Genomic DNA, 27,439 nt, shown 5'->3' on the forward strand with positions numbered 1-27,439 from the left:
TCTCCATCCTTAAAAACATGTTCCGCTACTGCCGATTTGTCGATATGTCCCAAGCGACAGTTTCTTTTGTGCTCCGTCAACCGTGTATTGATGCTTCTTTTTGTAGTTCCTATGTAAACCCTGCCGCAACTACACGGAATTTTATATACCCCTGGGGTGGCTAGGGGGTGACGAGCATCTTTTGTTGATCTTAGGCATTCACTAATTTTCTTAGTAGGTCTAAAAATGGTCTCTACCTGAAATTTGGCTAGTACTTTTCCAATGCGATCCGTGATATTATGGATGAACGGAAGAAATACTTTTCCAGCTGATGGTTGTTGCTGTCTCCTATTTTTAGGATTTTTCTATTTGGGTGAAGTGCTCGATTAATCTCGTTTTTTGTATAACCATTTTTCGCAAAGGCCATTCGTAAATGGTTTAGTTCTTCTTGTAAGTAGCCTGGTTCACAAATATTATTGGCCCTATCCACTAGTGTTTTTATGACCCCCCTCTTTTGCCTAGGGTGGTGGTTTGAGTTCTTATGGAGGTAGCGATCGGTATGTGTACCTTTTCTGTAGACCTTATGGCCTAAGGTCCCATCCGCCCGTTTGATAACTGATACATCCAAGAAGTTAAGTTGTCCATTCTTCTCCTTCTCCATAGTAAATTTAATCTTTGGGTTGATGCTATTTAAGTGTACCAGAAAATCATTCAACAACCATCAGCTGGAAAAGTATTTCTTCCGTTCATCCATAATATCACGGATCGCATTGGAAAAGTACTAGCCAAGTTTCAGGTAGAGACCATTTTTAGACCTACTAAGAAAATTAGTGAATGCCTAAGATCAACAAAAGATGCTCGTCACCCCCTAGCCACCCCAGGGGTATATAAAATTCCTTGTAGTTGCGGCAGGGTTTACATAGGAACTACAAAAAGAAGCATCAATACACGGTTGACGGAGCACAAAAGAAACTGTCGCTTGGGACATATCGACAAATCGGCAGTAGCGGAACATGTTTTTAAGGATGGAGATCACGACATAAAATTTGGTGAAACAAGCGTGCTAGCAAGGACGTCGCACTATTATACACGTATGTATAGAGAGGCAATTGAAATCCACAAACATCAATACAATTTTAATCGTAAAGAAGAAGGATTAAAATTGGATAAGATATGGCGGTCGACGTTGCATCAATCACGTGACAATCGATTGCCTGCAATCGAGAGAACAGACGATAGCCAGAGATAGCTGCACATCGACGCCATGTGACGTGTGGTGGCGCCCCCTACGATCTCTATATAAGCGGCGGCCCCAGCTCCTAGCAGCCAGTCGTCGACTCACCTCGGAAGATGTTCTCCGTAGTTGAGAACGAAACGTCAGGGAGAAGAAATTCTACAGATCGACCACGGCAACTTAGCCCGGAAGAGTTTACTCAATAACGAATGTTTTTTCTAAGGAGCAAAAGTAGAAAAGGTATAAAAAGACTTAATTTGGCTTTTTAGGTACTTGATACTGTGATATGACAAGGTACCAATCCGATGAGGTGGTCCCCGAGAAAATTGTGGTGGGAACCCCTGTTCTAGAGAGTGTATTCCCGTGATGGATGAACTGTCTGTAAATGTAACTAAGTTTGTACTACTCTCATACGCCTTTTTTCCCAGTGTGATATATATTCGCCGAAATATCCCTCGAGTGTAATCAGAAAACGAAATGCCGCGAGGCCAATGGTGCAAATGCCAAGTTTCTGGGACAGCGTAATTAAGGGATCTACCGAAACAGATGTAAAGAACACTAATACAGTCCGAGGTTTCAATTTAAACAAGGCTTGTGGCGCATAACAGCTAAGAACCAGCCCGCCTTCTCACCCATCTCGGATGCTGACACAGTGCGCGTCTAACACAAGAGATCGTTGTGGGAGCCGAGAATGGGGTAGGAGCATGGGCAGCGGCGCCATTCCGTCGTTACTCCGGAGTGTGGTTGGAGTCCACCCACCGAGAAGACAAAACTCAAAGCGCCTGGAGAATACGAATGAGTCGTTTATCGAAAAATTGTGCATAAAAACGGAAAGAGCACACTCGCCCGGAAGCACACCATTAATCGAGCCCGAGAAAACCTCAGGGACCAGATGTATAACGGCCGCAGCTAGGGCACTCATTAAGGTGATTGAAACGTCGCAGTCAGGTACCGGGGCATAGCGTGCGCTGGCGCGTCCTTGCAACACGCTGGCAGCAGCTCGGGATCGATCTAGCGACCCCGGGGGAGAGCTATCGACACGCGACGTGCGGATCAATAGCGGCAGAGGTGGCGCCAAAGCCAGCGCGACGCGCAAAGTCAGACAAGCAGGCAGGCATCCACTCGTAGTGCCCGGCCGGGGGCGGCGGCGCCGCGCACCCGATAATTGGATCCGTTGACAGGGCGCCTCCAAAGTCGCCAACACCGCTGCCCTAAGTCCCACCACAACATCTCGTAGACAACAACCACCTACACAAAGTCGTCTTTCATCGCCACAGTCATTGTCTTTTCGGGTCTTTACGTCTAGCTTCAAGTGGCTACAGCTGTGTTTATAAGGTCTACGTCTTCAGACACTTCTTCCACTCCTTCAACGAATTCCAATGCTCAATGGGCCATTCCTTCTGACACCGTACAGATCTGCGGGCAGTACATTACATCTGTTGGATGATCAGTTTGATTCTAGGAAAGCTATAGCCACCACAGTAGCAACTCTGACGCTGTTAATGTTAATCGAAGCAAGATAAACATCAAGACATCTACATGGGGCAGAGTAGACGTAGAAAAAGCGACCTCGAATTTAAAATTGTGAAATATGTCTGAAATTTTCAAGAAAATAGGTATAAGCTGTAGGGAAGGGCATGTAATATACGAGACGTGTTTTGTGAGTCAGTAGGCCTACCGTTCTGAAATTAAAAAAAGACGTGCTAAGATATCTCAATTTTATTTTTACATGAAAGCCTGTACCTTAATCTACGTACTGGCGCCATTACAGTCTGATTCTTCCTTGTTTACGTTGTGTACTGAGTGTTTAATATGCCTCCGATAATCGTGAGTCCCACCGACTGAAGTACGGGCTGTTATAAGATTTCTTAGTGCTAAAAGCCTAAAAGCGATCGATATTCACTGTGAGATCTGTGCAGTTCACGGATAAAACATTACGAGTGATGGAATGGTAAGAAAGTGGGTGAGAGCGTTTAAAGATGGCCGCATAAATGTGCCATGATGAACAACGGAGTGGACGTCCTTCGGTCGTTAATGAAAGTCTGGTGCAGGAAGTGGACAATAAGGTGAGAGAAAACAGACTCTTTACCATTTCCTCCTTGCGGGATCACTTTCCTAATGTTTCTCGTAGTGTTTTGTATGGCATTATGACAGCACTCGAATTAGCGAAATTTGTGCGCACGTTGCGTACCGAAAATATTGACGGATGTGCACGAAACCAAACGTCTAGACAGTGCACTGACTTTCCTCGAACGGTACGACAACGACGGTGATGATTTCTCAAGCCAAATTGTTAGGGGCGATGAAACATGGGTGGCCTACGTCACATCAGAATCAAAGCAACAGTCCATGGAAGTTTAGCAAAGGCATCGTTTTGCTGAAAGACAATGCCCGTCCGCGTGTGGCGAATCAGACCAAAGATCTCATCACAGCTTTTCGATGGGAAACTCGATCATCCACCGTACAGCCCCAATCTTGCTCCCAGTGACTACCATCTGTTCCTGCACTTGAAGAAACACTTGGGCGGTCAGCGTCTTCGACACGATGACGAAGTCAAAACAGTGGTGATGCAGTGGTTAACAAGTCAGGCGGCAGACTTCTAAGAGGGTATTCAAAAACTGGTACGACGCTATGACAAGTGCATCAATGTTGACGGAAATTATGTAGAAAATTAGATTAAGGTACAGGCTTTCATGTAAAAATAAAAATGAGATCTTAGCACGTCTTTTTTAAGTTTCAAAACAGTACTTAAAAGACACGTCTCCTACAATGGAACTTTCTGGCAAATTAAAACTGTGTGCAAAGGTCCCGAGTTCGAGTCTCCGCCTGCCACACAGTTTTAATCCGCCAGGAAGTTTCGTATCAGCGCACATTCCGCTGCACAGTGAAAATCTCGTTCTGATAATATAAAAGAATCGAGAGGGAGTGAATGAACTGCTAGAAATGCAGTCTTTCTGTCCTACTGTTCAATTTGTGTATCTAAGGAAGTAATGACGAAAATAAAAATAGTTCACGTATGGGATTAAAATGTCAGGGTAACAGGAAATCAGAGTTCGCTGACGACATTCCTACTCTCACGACCAGCCTAATTAGCACATACTGCGTCGAGAATCAAATACGTACGGAAATAATGAGCAGCAGAAATGAGATTATCACGAAATTTCTGAAAATTCAGAGCCACACAGTACGGACTAAGACGAATACGTCACCATGGAAGGTAGGTCCTGGCGGACAAAGAAATGAAATAGAAGACGCTGACTACCCTAAGGGAGAAATTTTTTTGATGAAAGAATGCCTAGTTGATCAGACAGGCCGTAACCTGAATTTAGAGAGAAAAAAAATGTGCTGTACGTGAACACGGCCTTACCAATAAGCGTAGAATCTTGTTTGAGCAGCCTATGCGTCAAACTAAATGGACTGAATCGCCTAAGAAGCTGTAGAAAACAGCCATATGTGGTTAACAGAGATTCCTATTCGTAATCAGTGATGCATGGAAGCGCATACCGAGAGAGACTATAGGAGTATTCCCCATATCATACATGGTGACAGAAATGAAGATGCTGCGAGTGGCTTTTCACTGTTTAGTACCAATGTATCTCACATAGTGTACACTTCAGCCGCGCGTGATTAGCCGAGCGGTCTGAGGCGCTGCAGTCATGGACGGTGCGGCTGGTCCCGGCGGAGGTTCGGGCATGAATTTGTTTCTCCTTAGGATAATTTAGGTTAAGTAGTGTATATGGTTAGGGACTGATGACCTTAGCAGATAAGTCCCATAAGATTTCACACACATTTGAACATTTTTTGTACACTTCAATTGTTTTTCGACAGAATTGCCCCTCTGAAAAAGACAATGGTGAAAGCTCTGACTCAAAGATAATATAAGGCACGCGCACCGAGTACATCAATGTTTAGTACGTAGGAAGGCGTTAAGGACAACCCCGTCTAAAGCCCCCTACTCCGCATAGGTTTCGATACTTAAAATCTGCGAGGTTCTGTGAGTTTATAGTCGCCATAATGGTGTCATGGTACCGACAGCGGCGTTGTGGCCAGTCACTTGGTCAAATTGGACTGGCTGTAATGTACTTTCCTCTGGCTCCGTCAGTCCCACCGGCCCCACATCGGACACGAACGAAAGAATGGAACTTGACGGTGAAGGCTGCAGGGATTTGCGGCGATATTCCTGGTTATGGGAGCAGCTGGCTGGCTACGAGCCCGCGGGTTGAGCAACCAGGCAGCCGCCACTTTGGAAAACTTTCTCAAGCTTAAATTAGGTCTCGCGTCACGACAGGCCGCGCTGCACCTCGTCTTTCCCATCCGACGAGAGGTTCGTGTCAATCGATTTCTTGCGGGGGCAGTTCTACATGTGTTTCATCCCCATTTGACACCTCGCGAGGTAATCCTATGGCAACCAAGTACTGTAGCAGACGAGAGCCGGTCGACTGCAGTTACCGTAATGAGAATTCTCCGAATGCTCCTGGCTCAGTCAACCGCCACGACAAGGGCACTACAATGTCTCAGGTGAAGTCTACAACCTAAAATATTCGTATTTCCGTGTACTGTCTTGCTCACGAGCTGAAAATTTATGTCTCGGTGACATGGTTTACAAGTCTTTGGGACTCGAGCTGTCATGTTCCATTTGTGCGGTATTCTACTATTTTCCCTAGTTGTCTGTCACGTGCTGGGCGCGGACTTTGCTCACTTTAAGTACTCCCAAGAAAACTGAAAAAGGTGACTACATTTTAAGAAGTTTGGGACTGACGTCATATAATCAGAGTTTAACTATCAAAGTACAACTACCTACGCAAGGCTATGGGGGTTGTCTCGCCTAAGACAATAAAAACTAAATGTCAAATCCACAACATCTTTATTTCAGATACGTTTATTACGCCACTACCCGGTTCGTGCTGAATGAATATCTCCAGGTGATGCTAGAAAATGTTAAGGGTTCTGAATATACATAGTCACACAATTTGTGGCATAATAAACGCACTAAATACAACTCTGCTTCACAAAATCAAGATTACACCGAAGACTTAAATACTTCACCAAACTTAGAAAATACCTTTCGATCGGAACGTAAATTTAACGATAGAATACACAAATTTAATAGATCATCAGACTAGGTGAGTTCGCTAATTCACAGCCAAACATTCCAAGTTAACCTTGCCTTCAGGCTACACTACAGGTCAGTCTGTCCGAATCGGCTTCAAATTTTCCGCTCGTGACAACGTTCAGAGAGTGGCAGTATCGGAGGCTTCCTCAAGCGCGCAAAGTTTCACATTTACAGTGGAACTTCAGTACATCCACAATAAAGTTAATTTCCGTTTTAGATAGGAACCCGGACAAGTTCTGGGCTGTATGACTCATATTTAGGAGGAGAAAGTGTTGTACGGCCGTCAACGTGATTTAACCAAGACGCGGAGGTTTGGTATTATACTCTCCATGTAAACAACTGACCAAAGAAGACGCAAAGGTAAAGGTAAAGCGCGCACCTCCGAACTGCCGGGAGCTATTTCCGCGGCCTTGTGGGAAGGCATGGCCCTGCCAGCGATTTTGGGCAATGGAGGGGGTGGGGGAGGGGGAGGAGGAGGAGAGGGGAGGCCTCTTGGCTGCCCTCGACAGCGAGCAGCCACTTCTGTGAACGAGGGCTTCCACAGTGGCCCAACAACTCAGGCGCCAGCCCTTTTGTGAGCGCTGCCATGCGTCACGCAACTGACTAACGCTTCCTGAATCGTATTGTCACTGGATCGAGCAGCACTCAAACATACGGAACGTATGAACCAGAGTCTGCGCTACAGGTGTACTCACATAATTCGCCAAAACGTTTTTCTGAAGAAACTACTTGCTGGATCGATCTTCCAACGTTGAATTTGTCCGTATTTGCTAGAGATTGCTTTGAACTATGAAACTTATTGCAGTCAATGATAATGACGTAATGGCTAAACCGGTTATTACCAGTAGACCCCAAACTCTGCATTGCCGCTCTGTGGCTGAGTACGCTGGCCGTCATTTCCTACTCAAGACATAGGAGCCTCAGTGAAATGGCCGACAGCATGCTCTGATGCTGACATTTATGGGCTAACAATCATGATTAGTAGGAATATGTGAGCACTGATTGTCAAACTACATAGGCAAACGTTTACTTATGGCCAGTGTGAGTTATCCTAAATACAAATAAGCAAACCGTTTGTACTTTCTTAGCTACGCGGAATCTGGAAGTTTTAAAAATCGGTCAAATGCAAAGTCCACACGCCTCCTTGTGACACTAGGCGCATCTCTTCTACATGTGTGGCTGAAACTGACTTTGTAAAACGTTTTGATTGTGTCACTAGCAGAAGCCTAAAATAACGATTTCCATAAACTTCCTTTTCTTTCAAAAGGTTGTCTGATCAACCTTCTTAGACGCCTAACCTTTAGCGGAAACAGTCGGCCACTTACCTTTACACAGATCGTGAAGGTGCAGCCGATACCTTGTAGTTCGCTCAGAACTTAATCGTCCCTTTCACTTTAAACTATTCATAAAATAAAGGTACCTCAAATTAAGCATCTGCTTAAGCTGTACACTTGAAAATGGCTCAGTGGCCGACAGTACAACAGCGAATTTTATGAAAGTCTTAATAAAGGTCTTTCAAATACTTTTGTATGACAATAGCAACGAGGAATAAATAAGCAGTGGTTTTATCCCTCTCCATGCGATAATTTATTGAGAACATAAGAACCTCCAGCCACCAGATAATGTAGCAAATAAACATTTACCGATGGGACGGTCATCCATTTCGCGGCTATAGTACGAGCCCGTCCTGAAATCCTGGTTATGACGACTTATCTGTAGCATATCCCGAGGTCTGTATCACGCTGAAAGGTTAATTTCGTTGAGGTGTGTGCAACCAAAAAATGTGAAGCTAAATTAAGATTTTATCAATGACCTAGCCTGATTTCATTTGTGCCAAATTTAACGCACTTTAAGTCATAAAAAATTCAGGAAACATTTTGTGCACAAGTGTCCTATGTGTATATTGATGGATTCGTGTATATATACCGAAAGAAGTAATCGGTTCTACTGTGTTCCCAATCTCCCAAGGTAGTGGTACGTAAGACTAACAAGCTGTTAGACAGCTGGCGCAGTAACGCAGAGAGAAACAACAGTGTTTAAAGGGGGCGTCAGCGATTAGTCAGCACGAGATATTTTACCGCTCTGATCCCGCCTGGAGCCGGCGTGAGTCACGGCCGCAGATGAGCCAGCTAGCACTTCCTGCCACACGGCACACGGCACGACTAGATGGTCACTTGTTCGCTATCTTGGCACACGCAGCCTCACAGAGACATACCACGACACCACACGCTGAGCACTATACACGAAACGCTCCCTGGACTGTTATATTACTTGATTGCCGCAATGAAACAACGAGCGCATGAAATTCCATCACTGCATGATAAACGCGAAAACTTCCAGAGAGACCCAGCAACAAGAAATAAGACAGACATCGTATAGCACAGTCCGAATCAATAGCTCTCTCAATACGGTGACGATCAATATTCCAGTATGACACTTTGCTCACATTTTGCCAGCAATTTCTGCACCACAACTTCGTAGATGAGGCACCTGCAATATATTAATAAAAAAAAGCCTCAGTCAATTTCTCTAAGTCTATTTATAGAATGACGAAATGGGGCTGCAGATGTAATTTAGGAGTGCACGACTTGACGGAGCAGCTACGTCGCTTTGTATCTGCCGTATCAAACTAGGCACTTATTCTTGCGGAACCGCAGCAACTGAAGGCTCAATAACTAGAGTGGACTTTTCGTGGACGCTTCCATTACGCGCGTAGCAGCTTTTCCAGCTACGCATTACGACTGGCAGCACTGTGCACGTGAGACGTTCCTCGCGGAAGGCCCTAGAACATGGTGGAACACTCACTACAGAACACTGGAACGACGGAAATTTGGCATCGCGCCGCCGCTTCCTGCTATAAAGCCACACACACTACGCACTACACAAAGCAAGCTGCTCCGGCCCGACCCGCAAGCAGACTAAACAGCGAAGCACTACTCTGTTGTCTCGCCGGCAGTACGACTGCGGGCCGCAACGGCGCGCGCGTCGCTGCATGTGCTGCCGCCTGGTGGGCAAAATGCCAGTGTCTTGCTACCGTTCTCAATCAACTCGCAGTAATACGAATTTAAACGAAAAATGTTTTGGCGGCGTGCAAGATATTTCATATAAAGTTTCTCACTTTATGGTGGTGTGTACATTGCAATAACCGTAATTTGTAAGGGCGGTGCGCAGTTCAGATTTCCTCACCGTTTTTTTGAAAATATTCGTTATAGCAATGCGAGGGTTAATGCGAACAAAATACGCATCGAGAAACGCCACTGCAGAACGAAAGACTCAGCTAACATGACAAAGATCCCGAATGCGAGTCTCGGTCCGGCACACGGATTTGATCCGCCAGGAATTTTCATATCAGCGTAAACTCCGCTGCGGAATAAAAAATTCATTCTGGACATTTTGCTAACACTGTGTCGCAACAGCAAACTACCAATTTATCCGATTGCTTTGTATTCTAGAATCATCACAATTCGTGTCACCAAGACAACGACAGGCATCGATATTCATTTCCATAAAACTATTTCGTCGTTGTGCGCCACCTTCCAAACTCGTTTGTATGCTATAATTCGGGAACCTAGTTTTTTGATACTGGATCACCTTCAGGTCATCACTTCGATACTTCGTTTCCCACAGAACGCTTAGCTAAATGGTCTTAATCTTTGAAAAAAAAAAAAAAATACTGCATACTGTCCCAGACACACCGAATTGAACAGAGAGTACTGTATAATAGGTGTATAACAAAGCATACGACTACAAAGGGAGGCAGGCTGAACGAAACGTGTTACGCTGTCAAGAGAGCAATGCGTAAAACCTCCAGAATATTGTCAAACAATCTTTCACAACACCGAAAGAAATTCTGGTACCATGTAAAGTCTATTAGTGGCACCAAAATTAGTGTCCAATGAGTCAAAAGCAGAAATTGAGGATACCAAAGCAAAAGCAATTCTTTACACAGTTTTCAGATGTTCCTTTACAAAGGAAAACCTAGGAGAATTGTCCCAATTTCATCCTCGTACCATTGAAAAGACAAGTGAAATGTTACTGTCAGTGGTGTTGGGAAATGCTCAAATCGTTAAACTTGAACAAAGCTCCAGGGCTCGATAGAATCCCTACCAGATACTATACAGAATTTGCGGCAGAGTTAGACCCTTTTCAAACTAAAATCTATTATAAAGCCCTCGAACAAAAAACCGTGCCCAGTATTTGGAAGAAAGCAGAAGTCACACCCAATAGCGGTAGCAGAACTGATCCACAAAATTACCGTTTAGTATCCTTGACATGGATTTGTTGTAGAATCTTAGATGATATTCTGTGCTCAAACATAATGAGGTATCTCGAACAGAAATGCTAATCAGCACGGATCTCGAAAATATCGATCATGTGAAACCCAATTCCCACTTTTCTCACGCGGCATACCGAAAACATCGGATCAAGGCAGTCGGGTGTATGCAGTGTTTCTTGGTTTACAAAAAGCGTTTGTCTCAGTACCGCGTCCACTCTTATTCTCAAAAGTACGATCGTATGGAGTATCAAGCGAAATTAGTGACTGGATTGAGAGTTTCTTGGTAGGGAGGATGCAGCATATCATCATGTATGGAAGTCACTTTGGAGGGTAACTTGAGGAGTGTCCCAGGGAGTGTATTGGTGCCCTCGCTGTTCATGTTGTATATTAATGACTTTGGGGACAATATTAGTAGTAACCTAAGGCTTCTTGCAGATGATGCAGTTATTTATAATGAAGTACTGTCTGAAAGAAGTTGCACGAATATTCAGTCGGATCTTGATAAGATTTCACAGTGGTGCAAACATTCACAACTTGCTTTAAATGTTCGTAAATGTAAAACTGTACATTTCACAAAACGTGAAAACGCAGTAGTCTAACAGAGAATCGCAATTGGAATTGGCCAATCCATAAAAATACCTGTATGACAGACTGTGCAGGGACACGAGACGAAATGATCACATAGGCCCAGTCGTGGGTAAAGCAGATGGTAGACTTCGGTTTATTGGTAGAATACTGGAGATATGCGAAGAGTCTACAAAGGAGATTGCTTGTAAATCACTCGTGCGACCCATTCTAGAATACTGCTTAAGTGTGTGGGATCCGTACCAAATAGGACTACCAGGGGGACATAAATGGTCACAGGTTTGTTTGAACCGTGTGAGTGCGTCACAGAGATGCTGAAGAAACAGAACTGGCAGAGTCTTAAAGATAGTTGTCGACGGAGTTCCAAGGACCGGCTTTAAATGATTACTCTAGGACTATACTACAGCCCTCTACGTATCGCTCACACATCGATCATAAAGGTAAGATTAGAATAATTACTGCGTAAATTTTATCCAAATTTGACGCGGCAAGTAAACTACTTATACAAGGACTCCGTCGCGAAAGACTTCGTAGTAATATTCGTAGTCAGAATAATTACTGCACGCATCGGGGGCTTTACATGATTACTGTAGGAATATACTACAACCCTCTACATATCGCTCACACATCGATCATAAAGGTAAGATTAGAATAATTACTGCACGCATAGGGGCATTCAAAAAATAATTCTTCCTGCGCTACATACAAAGTGTTGGACTTACGTTGTTCTTACATTTTCCGACACATTTACATGAGCATTTCACAATCCTGTTACCGCTTCGACCAGCCAGTGATCATCTGGACTGCCAATAAAGAAAAAGAGTCGGTCCTCGAATCGTGATGTTTTTTATATAAATTATAAAACTGTAGTACGAATCCTACTGACAATCTGGATATGGGCACTGGATGGTCGAACCGATTATGGTATCGTAAAATGTTCATGACGCTGCATCTAAAAAATAAATAAATAAATCTCCGTCCTCAGTTGGAAATTTTTCTTTTTCTGTCATACAAACAACTAGTAGCAATGATAGAAAATGTTTTTCTCTGATCTCTACGGCAGGAAAAAATGGAAAACGTGTTGCTATAACATGGCAGAGCCAACTACTTTACTGATGAGACGCTTGTAGTGCAAATGATCGTTAGGAACTAACAGGAGAACTTACTAGAGTATATCTGAAAGAAGGCTTAAAAATTGGCTATAATAAAACTGAAACAATTTATTGTAAACATTTTGAAAAGTTGATTCATTGGCGTCATCGTTTCTTTACGGAACTAGTACATCTGAAATATTTATAGTTACACTCCTGGAAATTGAAATAAGAACACCGTGAATTCATTGTCCCAGGAAGGGGAAACTTTATTGACACATTCCTGGGGTCAGATACATCACATGATCACACTGACAGAACCACAGGCACATAGACACAGGCAACAGAGCATGCACAATGTCGGCACTAGTACAGTGTATATCCACCTTTCGCAGCAATGCAGGCTGCTATTCTCCCATGGAGACGATCGTAGAGATGCTGGATGTAGTCCTGTGGAACGGCTTGCCATGCCATTTCCACATGGCGCCTCAGTTGGACCAGCGTTCGTACTGGACGTGCAGACCGCGTGAGACGACGCTTCATCCAGTCCCAAACATGCTCAATGGGGGACAGATCCGGAGATCTTGCTGGCCAGGGTAGTTGACTTACACCTTCTAGAGCACGTTGGGTGGCACGGGATACATGCGGACGTGCATTGTCCTGTTGGAACTGCAAGTTCCCTTGCCGGTCTAGGAATGGTAGAACGATGGGTTCGATGACGGTTTGGATGTACCGTGCACTATTCAGTGTCCCCTCGACGATCACCAGTGGTGTACGGCCAGTGTAGGAGATCGCTCCCCACACCATGATGCCGGGTGTTGGCCCTGTGTGCCTCGGTCGTATGCGGTCCTGATTGTGGCGCTCACCTGCACACGCATACGACCATCATTGGCACCAAGGCAGAAGCGACTCTCATCGCTGAAGACGACACGTCTCCATTCGTCCCTCCATTCACGCCTGTCGCGACACCACTGGAGGCGGGCTGCACGATGTTGGGGCGTGAGCGGAAGACGGCCTAACGGTGCGCGGGACCGTAGCCCAGCTTCATGGAGACGGTTGCGAATGGTCCTCGCCGATACCCCAGGAGCAACAGTGTCCCTAATTTGCTGGGAAGTGGCGGTGCGGTCCCCTACGGCACTGCGTAGGATCCTACGGTCTTGGCGTGCGTCGCTGCGGTCCGGTCCCAGGTCGACGGGCACGTGCACCTTCCGCCGACCACTGGCGACAACATCGATGTACTGTGGAGACCTCACGCCCCACGTGTTGAGCAATTCGGCGGTACGTCCACCCGGCCTCCCGCATGCCCACTATACGCCCTCGCTCAAAGTCCGTCAACTGCACATACGGTTCACGTCCACGCTGTCGCGGCATGCTACCAGTGTTAAAGACTGCGATGGAGCACCGTATGCCACGGCAAACTGGCTGACACTGACGGCGGCGGTGCACAAATGCTGCGCAGCTAGCGCCATTCGACGGCCAACACCGCGGTTCCTGGTGTGTCCGCTGTGCCGTGCGTGTGATCATTGCTTGTACAGCCCTCTCGCAGTGTCCGGAGCAAGTATGGTGGGTCTGACACACCGGTGTCAATGTGTTCTTTTTTCCATTTCCAGGAGTGTATTTCTGTAGCGGAAAAGTAGAGTAGAGGCAGTAGAGATGGGCGGAATAAAGAGGGAGGCAGCATATCGAGGAGAGAGAGAGAGGACAAGAAATAAGGAAATGGTGATAAAGGATTGTCAACAATTAGTCGTCCAAAAAACTGAAGAAAGAGCTCTTCAGTGGTGTGGCCATGGTACAGTAAACGGAGCAAGGATGACGGCAAGAAAGAACCCTGGATTTGTCGCTCAGACAGCCGGGAATAACAGAGCAGTGGCGGCTGGTTATCACGTGCTAATGTTCACACAGTGAATACTGCACTTAAATTGTGCTATTTCACTTCGAACGCAAGCCGGAAACCGCATTAAAAGTGTGCCACTTCTCTTCGAATGCATGCTGATATTAAAATAAAATGGACGAATACTACTTCTGCAGCGCTCTCTCCGTAACAAGAAACCAGTGTCGAGTGCTGAAATTAAATGTCAGCTTCGCTATTATCAACTCAGGGAAGGGACGCAGCTGGCTGTTTCCGAATGTGCGTGATCTGACGTGACGTCATCCTTTACCGCACTACCAGCGCTACGCTGCTTACAGAAAGAGATCAGTATCTCTCATTGAAACTACGGCGCAAGCGTAACGCACGAGGGAGTTCTGAGGGGCAGTTGACCTAACAGTACCGTGGCCCAGTGGTCAAATCATCGTCGCGGGTTCGATTCCCGCTGCTACAATCATTCTTTTCATTTATTTTATTCTTCACAATGTTAAACTACCACTGATCGAGAGAAGGAATAATTGGAATGATGGGGTATAAAATTCGGAATGAGAGAGACTGCAACGATTGTGTATGCTGGCGAATGGGACAAACAGGAAGGGCAACTGCAGAAGAGTGAATTTCCGCTACTGCCCTCCTTCCCTCGTCGCCCACTGCGGCAATCGATTCCACGAATCAGTCTAACATCGCAGAATCCACATTCCCGTTAATCAATCGCACCAGTGCGGTACAGGCTTGAAGGAGTGTTGTCTTTACCTGTGGCCGATCTCAGTTTGCCTTCTCTCCATCCGCATGGAACGTTGCCTCAGCACGCTGACGTGTGGTTTAATGCCTCCGGAAGTCGCCTTCGGCTTTCTCGGATACTGCGGCTGCAGCTTCGTCCAAGACGCGCCAGGTCGGCTGGTTCCTTGGCTCTGGTTTGAGATGCAGTGTACCCCATACCTGGCGATCATTACCCGTTGCATCTTCATCCCACAACGTATGTGTCGGAGTTCCCACACTGTCGCTGGCGCAATTTTGTCTGTTCGGTCTCAGTTTCGAAAGTAGCCTTTGTACTTCCGTTTGACTGTCTTTCCTTGATGCATAAAGGTTTGTTCTTTTCCCGATTTCCATGTCCAGTATTCCTACAATTAGCAAGAACGCTTCATTTGGGATTGCACGAGAGGCGCTTGTCAGTCAGAGAAACAACACTGGCTGCTGAAGCAGTCTTCACAAGCTGTGCGTCCATACTATCGCACCAAGTCACACAACTGACGCTAATACACATGGGTATTCAAAATGATGTACACAGTTTAAAGTGACAGTAAAAAGCATTTGTATTGAGGTAAGGTGTTATTTGATTATACAGGGTGTTTCACGAGTGATGGTCAACAGTTCACGCATTGAAACTACAGGACAAAAGTAGCTAAAAATCTCCAATAGACGTGGGTACACAAATCTACCGTTGTCAAGATACAGCACATTTTCTGTCGCGGTGCCTAAGAACACATGCCACCTGTAAACGTTAAGGCAGGTGAAACTTCCTGGCAGATTAAAACTGTGTCACGAGTTCCAGTCTCGGTCCGGCACACAGTTTTAATCTGCCAGCGCACACTCCACTGCAGAGTGAAAATCTCATTCTGGAAACATCCCCCAGGCCGTGGCTAAGCCATGTCTCCGCAATATTCTTTCTTCCATGAGTGCTAGTTCTGCAAGGTTCGCAGGAGAGCTTCTGTGAAGTTTGGAAAGTAGGAGACCAGGTCCTGGCGGAAGTAAAACTGTGAGGACGGGCCGTGAGTCGTGCTTGGGTACCTCAGATGGTAGAGCACTTGCCCGCGAAAGGCAAAGTTCCCCAGTTCGAGTCTCGGTCCGGCACAGTTTTAATCTGCCAGGAAGTTTCATATCAGCGCACACGCCGCTGCAGAGTGAAAATCTCATTGTGTTCGAAATGTTGCCCATGCGTCTGAATGCAACACTGAACTCGTTGCTGAAATGAGCTACGAATCCTATCGGGCAGTCCAGGGGAAGTCTGTACATGCTGGAAGGCCGCTTCAATCCGCAAGCGTAATTTCTCAAGAGAGTTGACCTCGGCAGCCTAGACCAAGCTTTTGGCACGACCCCCACACACAGAAAGCCGTGGGATTTAAATCCGGAGAACTTGGAGGTCACGGCACGGGCCCTCCTCCACCTACCTAATGTTGACCTTAAAGTCCGAGTTAGAAGCCGGCGCACTCTAATATGAAACTGTGCTGGAGCACAGTCATGCATGAACCACATGTTCCGGCGTGTGTTCAGTGGGACTCCACCACGTACACCTGGCAGTACAGTACACCGAAACCGGATATACTGCGAGAAGGTAGATCCAGATCCGTAACACCCGACGTTGAGGAAAGAGTGTTACGCATTGTACACGGACGTCCGAGCGCTTCATCAAAGAGGATTGCTACCCAAGAGAATGTCATGAGTCGTAGCAGTGTGTGGCGGATTTTACGTCGGCAGGAACTCTATCCATATTACTCCAGCCAGTGCAAGCCTACAAGAGTGCAGACTTCCCTCCTAGAGAGAATTTCTGCCAATGGGTGCAACAACGGAGTACCCTGAATCCCCTGTTTTTATTTTAAGCAGTATTCAGTTCACGTATGAGGCTTGATTTACCCATGATAGTATTTTTAACTACCACAATTGTCACATTTGTGCCGATGGCAATCCTAATGCAACACACGTATCACATCATCAGCGTTATTCAAAAAATCGTGCAGCCTCATGGGCACTGCCGTTCGCTTTGCCACACATGAAGTGCGTGTCAGCGCTCTGTTCATTGGAGTAACACATCTGTCCATGGTGCCCTCACATTCGTAACTGATTGTGAGTCCCGTATGGCACAGTGCACGGAGGGGGAAGGTGAAGTAGGTGCGCATGCGTAAATAAACAATCGATCCCAAACCTCGAGATAGCAACGTAAGTAGCGCGATATTCAGGGGCGTTTACAATTGGTTCCCTGACTCGAATTAATGCGATACACCTGGAACGGTTCATTTGCGGACCGATGTTTACTGGAGCTTTTTAGCTACTTTTGGTCTGTGCTTTCCATGCGTGAAATATTGACCGTCACTTCTCAAACACCCCGCATGTATAGACACAGCAATACAAGAGGGTATTTTTGGTTACAGTGATCTCCAGTTGGGTTGGGTTGGGTTGTTTTGGGGGAAGAGACCAAACTGCGAGGTCATCGGTCATCGGTCTCATCGGATTAGGGAAGGAAATCGGCTGTGCCCTTTCAAAGGAACCATCCCGGAGCGATTTAGGGAAATCACGGAAAACCTAAATCAGAATGGCCGGACGCGGGATTGAACCGTTGTCCCCCCGAATGCGAGTCCAGTGAACAACATGGCTTCCAGAGCAGCAGAGAAGGCACTTTGCGTGATTGACTTCTGCAAGAGTGAGTTCTCAAGTGCAGTGCTTTGGAAATTCCAACTACATTTAGGAAGCCTCCACTTCATTCATGTGTGGATAACAGAAGTTTAAGGAAACAGGAGGTGTCTGTCAGTGTGGACACAGCAGGGCAGCTATGACTGATATCGTTGCGGATATTCTGGGGCGAGAGTGGGTCGAACTGGACAGCAGGCTTAACGTCGGTCGTGCGACTAGCGGTCCATACATTGAACATTTGTGAACATGGCACAAAGAACTTCTCAAGTGTTGTTTCTGGACGTATAATCATGCAATACCTTACCACAATAAAAACATTTTTACAATCACGTGAAAGTTGCTAGATGATTCTGAATAACCCTGTAGCTTGGTGGCATGCCCTGAATGTTTTCAATAAAGTCGAAATTTTCCATTTGCGACCTTTATAATTTAGTACATGACATTTATACATTTTCTGCTTGCTTCCTCCACATTAAAGTTCGTGGAGAGCAGCATTATATTTGTCTTAGTAATAATTCTCGAGACACCACATACGACGGATAAAGTGTCATATGAAAAAAAATATATATAAAGATAGTATCTGTTCTCGAATGTGGCACAGGTTGTCCGAACTCTTACGGGAACCGTCACCTTAGTGTGCGCGAGTAATGAGTTGATGGGCAAATGTCTATAAGGTACATTACATATGTAGAATTGTGGACAGTTGGGAATGTGGATCTCACGGGAAGCGTGCAAGGGATAAGTCCCTGCAGTCGCGCTATTCATCTGTGTCGTCAGCGGCTCAGATGGATAGAGCGTCTGCCATGTAAGCAGGAGATCCCGGATTCGAGTCCCGATCGGGGCACATATTTTCTGCTGTCCCCATCGAGGTATATCAACAACACCTGTCGGCAGCTGAGAGTTTCAATTAATTATCAGTCAAATGCAAAAGTTATTAGTACGCTTCTGTTAATACTTTCAAGCGACTTTGTGTTATATGCTCCAATGCTGCACCCCAAAACTCCAAAGCAAACACCGATCCCTGCGGAAAGACTTTTGAGTGTGTCATCGTCATCTCTTGTCCTGCGCCAGTTATGAATGCTTGTCTCCCACACCAACAATCTCTCAGGCAGTTGCACAGTGTGACTGGACACACGAAGATCCAAAGGTGACGACAGAAAGGCGGCCACCACTGCTTAACAAAAGTGCAGGAAATAGCCACACAACACAAAAATTTTGTAAAAACCTGGAGACATCACGCTAATACCGTGTACCACTGCCTCTACATTTGATAATGGACTCAATTAGGCTTGAATGAGAATCCATAAGTTTCTCCAGATACGCCACAGCCGGCTGAAGCCGCCCACTGATGATTAGATCCAGCACAGCTACAAAATGAAACTGGCTACGTTTCCATCCTCTATTCCAAACAGTCCCAGATATTCAAATAACTTACGGGTTTGCTGCCGGGTGACGTCGTCGAACACCGTCGATATTTCGACAAGAGCACAACCTGCCATTCTCAAGGCACAAATGCAAGAAGGAAAAATGTGCAAGCAAATTTAATACCTCGGTTCACAGAGGAGAAACAAGGAAGACCCCACACACAGAACAATTGTCAACACAACCAAAGATAACCAACATCAGAAATATCGATAGTTACTATCAATCAAAAGGTGAGGTAGCACTAATTCTGTCCCTCTGTTTTTTGATGAGAGACAGAGCCGGATTCCAAGCAGCATTTAAAAAAATCCACCATCTCTGTTAATAAGGTTGCTTGATAGTCTGATCTCAACAGCTTCCTTAATAACACTATCCCAATAGCTGGACGTGCAAGCCAGAAGCTCCGTGTTGTTGTATTCCATAGGATGCCCAGTGTCAAGGCAATGTTCTGCAATAGCGGATTTGCTCGGCTGTTGTAAGCGTGTGTGACGCTTATGTTCAGTCAGTGCCAGATATTTTCTGTAGCATTAAGATCGGGTGATTTAGCGGGCGATTCGACCTGCGAGAGTGCGCTTCGGTGTTCGTCAAACTAGGAACGCACGCGTGCAGCTCTGTGAACAACACGGCTGTTCTCGCCTTGGAAGACGAGAGTGTCCACAGGATTCTCATCATGAGGATGTAGAAGAAAGGACAAACTTGGACAGATCGAATTCCGCAACCTCCCGTCCCGGTGGGAACGCGCGTTCTCCACGAACAGGTGCGTCCTGCAGCGTCGCCTTAAGCCGTCAGCACACGGACCGTGCCGTCGAACGTTAACGTTGAGCGTGCCAAGTTCAACGTGCTGCAGAACGCTCAGGAACGATGCGACTCGTGCATACGGTACGTGGGCTCCAAACGTGGTATACGCGATCGCAACGCACTCCAGCGGCAGTTGTGGGATGTTTTTAGTTCGTAAATCACACTGTTTACTCAACGGGCGCGCGTAAAATTCCCACATTAGCGCTGTTAAAACGCACAATTCCTCCATCGTCCACGAAAAGGAAAGTACTATGTCCAATCAATAAGGACACAGGTTTATAAAAGTTCCATTACAAACAGTGCGGTACAAATTTGGAATACTTCTGCGTATAACAAACATTATTTCATCATTCTTACATTTTAGTAAAACCGCAAGGTCAGTCTTACTTGATCAGTGTTCCTAATCAGTAGCAGAAACTTTGCAACACGTGAATTACGAAGCGAAAAAGAAAAAGGAGCAAAATATCTTTATACAAGTAGCGCAAGCTGTCCTGTAGATTAAGCCAATCGAACAAAGTCACCCATCAAAAAAAGGTGAACTTATAATATTTGATGTTATGTAAATATCATATATACTTATATTAAACTAATAATAAAGTATCAGAATCGAATAAAAACGCGAATCTTAGGAAAAAAATTTGGAAGTGGCAAGACACGAACCACCGCCCCATCAAAATCAGTTTCAAGGCAGTGACGCTAGGCACTACGCTACAGCAACATCAGACTGTTGATGTCTTTTCATAGTATCTTAGCTCTTGCAGGAAACCTTAATCGTGGATATGTTACTAATTGAAGTTTAATTATAGCAAATTGTACCAAGAACAATGCCTTTTGGGTAGATCTTCAGTGTGTCGCTAGCTTCAAATAGCCTACTCTCATAATACGCAAGTTACAATAATTCTTTTGCCACGGATACGATGTTTCTCATTATTTTATTGGAACGAATCACACAGTTAACAACGGTTTTTTTAATCATTCTCAATTTGCTGTTGCTCAGAAACAGCATATATACATACAGGCTTGAAATGAATGCCAATATGGCGCCTCACAACTCTGTACTGAAGGGAGACGGCGTATGTGTGAGGTAGGTGGCGTTGTGCCATCTCATTGGTTAACGATCAGACGCACGTTCAGAATATCTGACATGCCAGATATTGCCCTGCACGTTCGGAAAGACTCCCGAACGTGCTATTCCACGCTATGACGTCAGAAATTCGGCACGCTCAACGCTCAACGTTCGGATGCACGGTCCGTGTGCCGACGGCTTTAGGGCCAGGCAGCTCGGGACTGGTGGCACAAGAGGGCTCAGTGGCGCTCAATGTGCTGCCGAAAAGCTCTGTAAGGGACACTGAAGACGGAAAATAGTCTCAAAGTAGAGTACAGTGAAAAGGACCACACACTTCAACTTAACAAAAAAAAATTAATAATAACAATACATTTCGACATCCGCGAACAGGAACTGTAAGGCTAAAATTTTTAGAATCAAAATTCATCATGTTTTGTCTACGTGCATGGTTAATGACTCTCAAAATGTCCATCAACAGTGCAATAAATTGGCAGGAAATTGGTAACAAATGCAACAATAAAAAATAGAAACCGATCATGAAAATGTCAAGTGCTTCATAACGGCTTCTCTCTAACTTTAGTGAATCAGGAGGGAGTACACTGTCCCAACGCATTCTCTGAAATTATTTCGAGTAGTTAGTTCACCAGCCCAGGCGAATAGCTAACGGTTGTGAAAACACACTTCACCTCTTAGCAACCGATAATCCTGAGTTAATAACGGGCATCAAAACGCATACAGGGATTAGTGAACATAGGGTTGTCGTAGCGAGACTGAAGATTGTAACCCACAAATTCTCCAAAAATAAACGAAAAATATACCTATTCAAAAAGCAGATAAAGATTCACTTGAAACCTTCCTGAGAGACAATCTCCACTCCTTCCAATTTAATAATATACTTGTAGACCAGATGTGGTTTGAATTCAAAGAAACAGTATCGGCAGCAATTGAGAGATTTATACCAAATAAATTAACAAACGACGGAGCTGATCCTCCTTGGTACGCAGAACGGGTTAGAGCACTGTTGCAGAAGCAACGAAACAAGCATTCCAACTTTAAACAGACGCAAAATCTACAAGATTCGCGAACTTTCACAGAAGCTCGAAATTTAGCGCGGACTTGAATGCGAGATGCTTATAACACTTTCCACAATGAAACTTTGTCTCGAAACCAGGCAGAAAATGCAAAGAGATTGTGGCCGTATATGAAGTATGTTAGCGGCAAGAAACAAACAATGGCTTCTCTGTACGATAGCAATGGAGATACTATCGAAGACAGTGCTGCCAAAGCAGAGTTACTAAACACAGCCTCCGGAAATGCCTTCACAAAAGAAGACGAAGTAAATATACCAGAATTCGAATCGAGAACAGCTGCCAACATGAGTAACTTAGAAGTAAATATCCCCGCAGTAGTGAAGCAACTCAAATCAATAAAAGCAAGTCTTCTGGTCCAGACTGCATACCAATTAGGTTCCTTTCGGAGTATGTTGATGCATTAGCTCCATACTTAACAGTCATATACAACCGTTCGCCCGACGAAATATCCGTACCCAAAGACAGGAAAGTTGCACAGGTCACACCAATATTCAGGAAAGGTAGTAGGAGTAATCCACTAAATTACAGGCCCATATCGATAACGTCGATACGCAGCAGCATTTTAGAACATATACTGTCTTCGAACATTATGAATTACCTCGAAGGAAATGGTCTACTGACACACAGTCTACATGGGTTTACAAAACATCGTTCCTGTGAAACACGCCTAGCTCTTTATTCACATGAAGTGCTGAGTGCTATTGACAAGGGATTTCAGATCGATTCCGTATTTCTGGATTTCCGGAAGGCTTTTGACACTGTACCACACAAGCGGCACGTAGTGAAATTGCGTGCTTATGGCATATCGTCCCAGTTATGCGTCTGGATTTCCGATTTCCTGCCAGAGAGGTCACAGTTCGTAGTAATTCAGGGAAAGCCATCGAGTAAAACAGAAGTGATTTCTGGCGTTCCCCAAGGTAGTGCTATTGGCCCTTTGCTGTTCCTTATCTGTATGAATGAATTGGGAGACAATCTGAGCAGCCGTCTTAGATTGTTTGCAGATGACGATGTCGTTTATCGACTAATAAAGTCATCAGAAGATCGAAACAAACTGCAAAACTGTTTAGAAAAAATATGTAAATGGTGCAAAAATTGGCAGTTGACCCTAAATAACGAAAAGTGTGAGGTCATCCACATGAGTGCTAAGAGGAATCCGTAAAACTTCGGTTACACGATAAATCAGTCTAATCTAAAAACCGTAAATTCAACTAAATACACCTAGGTATTACTATTACGGACAACTTGAATTGGAAGGAACACACGGAAAATGTTGTGGGGAAGGCTAACCAAAGACTGCATTTTATTGGCAGAGACCTACTAAGGAGACTGCCTACACTACGTTCGTCAGTCCTCTTTTAGAATACTGCTGCGCGGTGTGATTCTTACCAGGTAGAACTGACGGAGTACTTCGAAAAAGTTCTGAGAAAGGCAGCACGTTTTGTATTATCGCGAAATATGGGAGAGAGTGTCACAGAAATGATACAAGATTTGGGATGGAAATCATTAAAAGAAAGGCGTTTTTCGTTGCGACGGAATCTTCTCACGAAATTCCGACCACCAAGTTTCTCCTCCAAATGCGAAAATATTTTGTTGATACCGACCTACATAGGGAGGAACGATCACCACGATAAAATAAGGGAAATCAAAGTTCGTATGGAAAGATACAGGTGTCCATTCTTTCCGCGCGCTATACGAGAATGGGACAATAGAGAATTGTGAAGGTGGTTCGATGAACCCTCTGCCAGGCACTTAAACGTGATCTGCAGAGTATCCATGTAGATGTAGGCAACAGAATTGAACTATCACTTTTTCGAAACCCCGTAACTGCCTTCCTTTGCGACGTATAAGTTTGATATTTAGCTCAAGGGAGACTGCAACCTTCCTCTGCAATGGTGGCCTCCTGTGACGTCACGCCCGTGTTCGGCGACATATGGGGAAAAATAGCCACGACTCGAAGTTAGTGTGACGTGTACGGTGGGTCCACGATTTCAGATTGGCACCACATTTCACCACAATCCTACCCAAAGCCCCCGTTGACGTATCACACGATGATAAGATCGTAACGGTCCCTCTTACCCACATTTCACCCCCTGTTTTGACGTCTCCGCAACGTAGGGCAGGTCCGCGACACGAAGTGCTGACACCACACCGGTCTTCTTATGGGTGGCCGAGAAAAATACCGCCGCTCGGAATCGAAACGAAAAGGCATGAGGGTGTGGCACAGATGTCCTCAATTAAAATCAACCCCTTCCCTGGAGCGTTGATTCCCACATATTTCTCGGCGGAAAACGGCACTTTGCATTACGATGAGCAACACAAAGATATTCCTGACAACTCTTAACACTGGTGACGTTTCAACCCTTCTCTAAGGACATTGTGGGGTTGCATTCCCACTGAAATCGATCGCACCACTTTGGAGTGCAGCGCGGCCGCCATTTATGTTCTCGGTTACGGGTCGCAACGATTAGGAACTGTTCAAGACCATTCGACGGAAGTTGAACGTCATCCGAAGCAGCAAAGGGTACTTAAGCTTTTTCAACCCTCCCGTGGGGTGCTGACGTGGGCATTCCCTCTGAGACACCAGCTGGGCGACACCCTCGATGCCACCCACGCACTTTTGTTGAACACGTTACAAATTTCGTCACCGGTTTGCCTGGCGTCTAATCCCGCGCCTGATAGTTAGGCAACACCTTGACGCCCATCTATTGCAGTTTGCCTACCTTCAGGCGCTGTAGCAGCCGCCAGTCTGAAGGTTCTGACAGGCAATGAATTTTGCGAGATTCGCGACCCGAAATGTCCATTCCAACCTGTTTCCTTCAAACTGGTTGAGACCTGCATTCACGGACAGCAGCAATTTCTTTACGGTGTGAAACCAACTGTAATAGACAAGGCGTGACATTCGTCTCTGGCTCCTGTTGGTTACGACTTTTCTTACTACCACCAGTATTATGCTGTATTACAAGGCGGCAATTGGTGCACACACTGGACAATCCGCGTCGAAGCATCAACAAATCTGGCAAGTTCATTCACGACGTGGTGACGGGCACGTCCAAACACGATGGATCCTTTCTGCCATTCCTGTCACGTTCCGTGTTACTGCGCAGACTGGCACATAGTGGAACTTCACCGATATCACTTTCGTCAGCGGTAGGGGTCACACGATGGCCTGGCACCAATTCTACAACGTCTACAACTACACGAAAGCGACCACTGCGCTCTTGTATGGCGGTGGATGTTTTATTCAAGAAAAAGAGTTTCACAAGCGAGGCAAGTCACAAACGCATTGGTCCACCTTTGGGTTTTATGCATGCATTCTACATCTACGTCTACATGATTACTCTGCTATTCACAATAAAGACCGTGACAGAGGGTTCAATAAAGCACCATCAAGCTGTCTCTCTGCCGTTCCACTCTCCAACGGCACGCGGGATAAACGAGCACTTCAGTTTTTCTGTGCGAGCCCTGATTTCTCTTATTTTATAAGTTTCCTTTAATTTACGTCTATGGTCACAAACTTTTTGTTAACAGATTACTGGTTTTGGGCTTTAATGACCATCATCAGATCTGTTTCATAAAAACAAAGTCCTAATGTACTGCAGCACAAAGTCCTAATGTACTGCAGCCGTAGTGGCATCGTCAATTGTTAAATGCGGAATCAGCACCAACATCGTCAAATACATATAAATCACATCACATGCACGAGTCATGTTGTCAGTAGTATTGCCTTATTTTATGGTGATGATCATTTCTCCCTATGTAGATGGGTGCTAACAGAACGTTTTCGCAATCATAGGAGAAAACTGGTGATTGAAGTTTCATGAGGAGATCCCGGCGCAACGAAAAACGCCTTTGTTTTGATGATTGCCACTCCAATTCACGTATCATGTCTGTGACACTATCTCCCCTATTTCGCTATAATACAAAACGAGCTGCCCTTGTTTCTACTTTATCGATGTCATCCGTCGTTCCCACCCGATGCGGATCCCACACGGCACAGCAGTACTCCAGAATAGGGCGGACAAGCGTGGTGCAAGCAGTCTCTTTGGTAGACCTGTTGCACCTTCTAAGTGTTCTGCCAGTGAATCGCAGTCTTTGGTTTGTTCTACCACAATATTATCTATGTGATCGTTCCAACTTAGGTTACTTGTAATTGTAATCCCTAAGTATTTAGTTGAATTTACAGCCTTTCAGATTTGTGTGACTTATCGCGTAATCGAAATTTAGCTGATTTCTTTTAGTACTCATGTGAATAGCTCCACACTTTTCTTTATTCAGGTTCAACTGCCACTTTTCGCACCATATGGATATCTTATCTACATCGTTTTGCGAGTCGGCTTCGCATTGATTTGGATGTTCTCCTCAGGGATACTGTGCCAAATTCTATCCAGCTGATCCGTTAAATCGTCAAAAATCAGCCTCCGGTTCGAAAGGCTGCCCATAACGCCCCAAACGTTGTCAAACTGGGGAGGGAACCGGCGACATTGTCGGCCAAGGTAGGGTTTGGCAAGTACGGAGACAAGCAGTAGAAGCTCTCGCCGTATGCGGGCGGGTATTATCTTGCTGAAGTGTGAGCCCAGGATGGGTCGCCACAAAGGCAACAAAAAACGGGGCGCAAAATATCGTCGACGCACCGCTGTGCTGTAAGGATGCCGCGGGTGACAACCAAAGCAGTTCACCTACGAAACGGAACGGCGCCGCACGTCACCACTCTGGGAGCTGTCGAGTCGCTTTGAGGGTCGCCTCCAGACAGGCACTCGGCCTGAATCCTCGCTCAGTGCAGTATACTTGTCTTTAGTGACGAGTTCCACTTCCAACTAAGGACCGATGACCATCGAAGGCGTGTCGGGTGACGCGTCGGACAGTCGGCCCCCGCTATACGGTCCCACAAGCTGCAGTGGTGGTCGTCTGGGCCGCCGTTTCTTTCCATAACGAGACCTGTTTGGGTGTGAGACGAGGAACCCTTACAGCGCAACGGTGCGTTCGGCGATAAGTCTACGTCCCGTTTTGTTTCCCTTATGGCATGTCAGTCTGGACTTACATTTCAGCGAGGTAATGCCCACCCGCACAACAGTGAGACGTTTGGAGCGTTACGTACCTTCCAAACATCCCGAGATTTTGACGATCTAATGCGTCACTTGAACACAATATGGCACGAGATCCCTCAGGAGGACATCCAACAACTCTTACCAATCAGTGCCAAGTTGAATAGCTGGTCGAATAATGGCCAGAGATGGACTAAAGCGTCATTAACTACCTAAATGTGTGAAGCTCTCTCTCTTGGATAAATCATTCAATTTTTCTCAGATTATGACCATTTGTGTGTGTGTGGTTTGAGGTTGTCGGGCGCTAATGACCATTTGTTTGTGTGTACACGTACATCACATCACATCTAGGGATTTCCGTACTGTCATGGTGCTCGCTTATTTCCAAGTCCGTATCGATCTTAGTGCCGAGTTTTCACTCAGACGGCGCTATGGCGCTAGGCGGTTGTTTCCGTGTGTGATCGCTGGCC

General features: G+C 45.5%; 1 protein-coding gene across 5 annotated transcripts in view; it reads right to left on the reverse strand.

Annotated features, from left to right (window-relative positions):
- The window catches only part of LOC126425087 (kinesin light chain), a 431,165-nt gene that overhangs the window by 260,497 nt on the left and 143,229 nt on the right, over positions 1-27,439 (reverse strand). The window contains exon 1 of one of the 5 annotated variants that reach the window (XM_050088001.1): positions 9,132-9,271. The exons of the other annotated variants lie outside the window; for them this stretch is intronic. The gene's annotated coding sequence lies outside the window, so the exon portion shown is untranslated. Of the gene's footprint in view, positions 1-9,131; positions 9,272-27,439 lie in introns of those variants that run through there. 5 annotated transcript variants of the gene reach the window in all.

The sequence above is a fragment of the Schistocerca serialis genome, chromosome 10 (assembly GCF_023864345.2).
Source record: "Schistocerca serialis cubense isolate TAMUIC-IGC-003099 chromosome 10, iqSchSeri2.2, whole genome shotgun sequence".
In the NCBI taxonomy this organism is placed as follows: domain Eukaryota; kingdom Metazoa; phylum Arthropoda; class Insecta; order Orthoptera; family Acrididae; genus Schistocerca; species Schistocerca serialis.